The following is a 6,358-nucleotide window of genomic DNA, read 5'->3' on the forward strand; positions in this document are numbered from 1 at the left end:
GATTTCGTTAAAATGATTGGTTCCATGTTTATTGCAGGTCTGATTAATAAAAGGAGGCATAAAACAACATTCGTCATTAATCTGAAAGATTTTTCTTTTCATGATCTGTTATTTTTCCATTTTAACCACAGATAATTTCATAGTCAGAGAGTGTGGTCTTTCAGCGGTGAAAACATTTAAATTGTATCAGTTTCTATCAGGTTGAAAATACCTGTGGGTCAGGTAGAAAGAATATTTTGATGTGAGATACATTTACATAATTTCCACTTACCCTCAAACATATATGCTACAAGATAATTTCTACAAATTATGAGACATTCTCAGTATAATCTGGATAATTAAAAAGAAATATGTGCAGATTCAAATAATCAAAAAATAAGTAAAGTTGTTTGTTGTGTGCTTTCAGTGTCTGAGCAGTAAATTTACAAACTGGTTGGAAAAATCTGTTCACAATATAAACGAATACAGGTTTTTAATGAATATGAGGATACTGTTTATTTAAGGCGAAACATGCAGAAATATTTCACATCCACTTTTGTCATGTTGGAGGACATAACTACACCTATGCACTGGCAGGAGTTATTAATATTTGGACAGTACATCCCACTATCTGTGCAAATACAAACTCCATGGCATAAGAAGCTCTGAACACCTGCCGACTGACAGCTGATCCAGCTGTGCTGTCGTCGTCAGAAACTGACATCGCTTCAGATGACAGGTCGGAGGAAAAAATGTGTTACCTCAATTCCTCTCTCATTGCATCTTTTCCTGTATCTCTTCTTCATATGCTATGTGGGACACAAGGATAAGATGCAAGCAAGGGAAACGAGGAAACATTTAAGACAAATGAGAAGCATCCCACATGTGTCATTCTCTGAAAATCAAAACAAGGGCAAGAGTTCTGTTTGCAGTTGATGCCTGGCTGAACATCACCAGGGGAGATACCTTCAGGTTACTTTCGTAATCCCAGTTCTCTGGGTAGCATGAGTGAGATGTCTCACTATAGGATACACCCGATTGTGAAGCATCTATACTATTATGCAAGCCCTGAGTGGCTTGAACTCATGATATCCGCATCAGGGTCGTGGCGTCATTCATCCTTCAAAACAAGTACACCTTCTCTTGCTTCACCCCAACAGTAACCTTCCTGAAGGCCCCTGTTCTGCACCTAAGCAAACCATTCCTCATGCACTCTCCACTTACATACTTCTCATAAAGAGACCTAATGGATGACGCCCTGGTATTCTGCAATGTGTTAATGACCCTCTGCGATAGCCCAGCAGTCCTCACATTAAACCCCTCATGAGTTAGGCCCACTAGGCGAGCCACTCTAGGTGAGGGCAAAATATCTGCCCATAAAGGAAATTCCCTCTGAACAAGAGGTCCGCACCCAAATTCTGAATGCTGGGGACAGCAGTCACTCTAATGGAGAGGAGACAATAATCGCTCCACAATATTGGTTTGCGTGCCAGTGTGCACAACTGTCAGGAACGCAGACCTCCCTGACGGTTGTCATAGGATATCGTGATCATATTGTCCATTCTCACCAGTTCATGATGCCCCCAGAGATGTTATTAACACTGCCAATAGCTCCATATAACTGATATAAGCACAAGGGGGATGCTTGATCAAAACCCCATTCATTGTTCTGCCCTTGAACATGCCACCCCAGCCTGGAAGGCTGGCATCTGTTGTCACTACTTTCCTGTCTGAAACCTGCACACACCTTTTGTCATGAAACACACCTGTTCCCAACAGCCTGAGATACAGAGTGTATGTGATCCTTGTGACCCGAGTACACCTTAATGCACCCACTCGTAGTTCGGTCAGGTGTGCCAACACAATACCCATGTGTGTCACGGCCTCCTCCTCCAAGCAGTGGTCAGTCATCCAGACGGGTGGCCAGACGGATGCCTCGCTCCCTATGGGGGCGTCATAGCCCCCCAGTACATCAAAGACTCTCAGGATCAGTGACAGGCCAAATGGGAGTACAAGTATTTGTACACTATGCCTTGAAATGCAAATTTCAACTATCTCTGTGTGGGGGATAAATGGGGATGTGAAAATATGCGTCCTAGAGGTCGACTGATCTGAACCCATTGCCCTGGCGCAAATGTGGGGGGCTGCATGTGTGAGTATTCACAAAACTTGTATCTCCTGAGAAATTTGTTTAGTGCCCCCAAGTCCAGAAAGGGACGTGTACAATTTCATCCTTTCTTCAGGACCAGGAAATAGCTCAAATAGAAGCCCTCTGACCTTTGCTCATGTGCCACTATGCAAAGAGCATCTATTTTTTCCTGTAACATACAGGTGCACTGAGTTGAACTGAAGCCTGTAGTCCTTCACTAATATCCTCAACACCCATTTTGAATCAGTGCATGCTTTCCACCCTTTGTTTCATAAAGAAAGAGGAGAGGAACGTACGAACAGAGCTCTGGGCCCACATGTCGCCGAGAGGGAACCGGGGATCTTCTCCCGAGACACAATCGAACACCAAACAGAAGTTGCCAGGGAACAGGGAATAGCTGACACTTTTTAGGCCAAGTAGCAAGGAACCCCAAAAAGCGCCACAACAGGTACCTGAGCCTCAGGTTGTTCAGGGATGCGGAAAGCAGGCGGACCACCTCTGGAAGCCACCCGGGTGAAAGTCTGCCTAGGAGGCTGCTGCAGCATGGCTGAAGCTTTCCACAGAGCTGTAGAGCATCATCCTCTTTTTCTTAGCTACGCACCTCTTTTGCATGGATGTTTGAATGGATCCAAATATGCCATCAGGAACAACTGACAAGTTCTCTGATGAGTTGGTCAAGTTTAGGTATCTGGCCTTCTCCTGTAACACTTACATTGACATGCACTTCCCTGTGGTCTGGATAGTGTAGTGCTGTACACACAGACAAATGTCCATGATCATGGTTATCTCATCCCACACCGAGGTTTTGGGCTGCTCGATCAGTTCGTCGAAAAGCTCCACCTGGTATCATGTCAACATGGAGGTAATGTGGAGAGCTCTCAACGCCAAGGCTGCCACCTGTACAATTCCTGCGATGTTCATCTGTCGATGTAAATATCCTCAAAAGGAAGAGGAAAGATTAACCACATAGTCATGGTTTCATTTCAAAGCCAATGTGTTGATTCACAGAGCAGTTACCACAGTTTCTGCCTTGGATAGTCATGTGCTTTGTATGGCCGCCATCCATCCCAACCAACTCCTGGTGACTCCACTGCCATGAATAAATGTCGAGCTTTATTTATTCAAAAAATACATTGCCTCTCAACATAATCCCATCAGCGATTAATTTTCCTACGAAACGTATTTGCCGTTGCAGTTTTCGAGGAGACAGGGTTGATACAGTATACCTGTATACTATAATATGGCTGTGTAAAATTATAGGATTACAGGTGATGAAGCCCTGGTAGTATCAATTGTCTTGCTGTTAGGAACAAACCAGAATGCAACTCTCAGAGCACATTTACTGTAACAGGATAAGGATCAATCACACACACACACACACACACACACACACACACACACACACACACACACACACACACACACACACACACACACACACACACACACACACACACACAAAAACTCTAGGAATTGGGACACATTTCTGGACTTCAGATTTTCATCACCATGCTGAAAAGAATGGCCTCCTTTCTTTGAGAAATGTTACATTTGAAGATAGAGCACTGATATTCTTGGATGGGATATAGAGCTTGTCTTGAGTTTTCATACCAGAGCTCGTAGGAACCTCACACTGTACAATATGACAATGTTACAAAAGTGGCACCTTCTTAGATTTTTCCTCCCTACATTCACACCTGTGTTGCAGGGCTGCATCTCCCCTGAAACTCAGAATTATCAAAAGAAGTAACAGAAATGATAATGAAGTGTACCACAGTGTGAAGTGTAATAATTTAGCTTTGAAGATTCTCAGTCATCCAGGTCATGGTTATCCAAGAAGACTCTATCGGCTGTAGTTACAACAGCCAGGAGCACTACCAAAACCAAATGACATCAATGTCATTAACAACCCCACGGAGGTGAAATAACTCTCCAGTCAGTCAGAACTGAAGAAACCTCTTTCATGAGAGATGCAACATCTTCACGTATCTACGACCAAGTCCAGTTGACCTTGATTCAACTCTTCTTGGATGTAATAACCTGATAAAAAAAATATTGTGTAGTTTTGAGTTTTAGTTTTTAAATTTTAGATGGAATGAAAATGAGAGTCAGATTTTCTTTTGTAATAAAATGCTAATGTCTGCACCACATTATACTGTCCTAACCCCAGAGCCCTTCCCAGCCTGCCTTGCTGTTGACACTGCTTCTTTCTGCCTTGTTGGTTTCTTAGCAACGCATTTGTACCTAATGGGCAGAGTTACATCAGCCTTGGTGACAGTGAGTGAAAAACCTGCTGAAGAGGACAGAAGCTGCTAAAAGAAGAGCTAAAGTGAGGAATAACCAGCAGGATGAAAGGCTTTTAATATGGAGGTAATAGGCGAGGCAGAGGCCTGGAAGAATCCAGCAGCAGAGCAGACTGAGATGACTAAAGTAAACTGTGAACGTCCATAAGGCTGGAAAGAAGACCAGCCCTCATCTCTGACCTCTACACACCAACAAATCTACAGGCTTAATTGGAGATTCTGCCATATTGATTTCCATCAGTGTTCTTTATTTGCCAGTGCAGCCACACATAACCTGTGCAAATTTTAGTGTGCAGACAGACAGAAAAAAAATAGATATCTAAAATACATCCGACTGCTGTAATGGAAATTCATACAGCTCTCCTTTTTCTATAACAAAACTGTGTGAATTACATTTTTTCACAAATGAAATAAATAATTGTGAATTTATGTGAAAAGTCTAAAAACCACAGGTCAATACATGTTTATTAATAATGTTCAAAATGGCGGTGAACATGTGATAAACATGACATATCTGCAAATTTACGTCTGTTACATAATCCATGTGAAATATTACGTTTGATATTTCACTTAACTTTTGAAGAGCAAATGTTTCTATATGATTTGAGTTTAGCTCACATATGAAATGTCCAAAACCATATGCACATAGGTATATTTTTCATTTGAAATTGAGTTCCATGTGTAATAAACATGTTAAACATCTTGAATATGTTTCACAATTGATACATTCCTATACAAAAAAAGTCCATGTAAAATTCATGTTTCACATGTAAAATGGCCAAAAACCACATCTATAGAAGAATTAGTTGCATGCTGTTTCATGTGATAAATCACAAGTGCTTATGTGTGAATTTGCCACCTGAAATGGTGCTTCTCCTGTGTTATTAATTGTGAAACTGATGTTTTTGTGTTGTTTGATATTTCTCACATGAAATACCTGAAATCACATGATCATATATTATGGGAATTTATCACATGAAATGTCTGTAACCACATGCATTCGGTATTTGCTCATATTAAATGTGTTTCACATATGATAAAATCATCTGTTAATAATTGTGCCTGCTATGTCAAACCACGTGATATGCACATGAAACAAATGAAATATTTGACTATTTTTAACATTAAAATAAAAATAAAACCACATGGGCCCAAATAAGTACAGTATGTGAGTTTTAATGAAATGTAAAAGATCCAAAAACCATGTGTATATATGTGACTTCCTCACATTTGAAATACTTTTTTACGTGATAAACCTAATGTGCATGCCTTTATGTGAATTTACCACAAGTGAACTGATATTTTCATCTGTTTTTTTTACATTCCTCAGGTGAAATGTGGTTCACAAATGATGAATTGACATTGTTTTGTTAAGGAACAGTTGGATCTCCTGCTCACTAAAAATATTTTTTTGCTTCGTATGAACAGTGATGTTTGAAAATTCTATCATAAACATTAGACACAAAAAAAAACATTAAATGATCTCTGCAAAAGGATTTTATTTTGTCTTTTAGAATTTGCTTCAGTCAAAAAAACACACAATATATATGCAGTTAGAATGGATTTGATTGAAACTTTATTTCAAAATCACAAAGAAACATTTACTCAATAAATACAGTTTCTGCCCATGTGCTTAAATGTGGTGGGATTTTCTTTTCTGATCATATTTACAGGACACCATAAATAACTTTAAGAGATGGAGCACATTTCAGGCATTGACAAAATGGGAAAAAAAATCCAAAACTTGTATAAATATAGGTTCATCTAAGGACTGAAGAAGACATAAAGAAGAAAATCTAAGAGAAAACTTAAATCCTGTTGTACAAACATGCCCACATAACGATAATTAACAGTTGCTTCAGTGATCTGTCATAATGAATGCAATTAAGCTGCCTTACCTAGCATTCCAACAGGTCAAATTGCATAT

The sequence above is a fragment of the Xiphias gladius genome, chromosome 22, assembly GCF_016859285.1.
Source record: "Xiphias gladius isolate SHS-SW01 ecotype Sanya breed wild chromosome 22, ASM1685928v1, whole genome shotgun sequence".
Lineage (NCBI taxonomy): Eukaryota > Metazoa > Chordata > Actinopteri > Istiophoriformes > Xiphiidae > Xiphias > Xiphias gladius.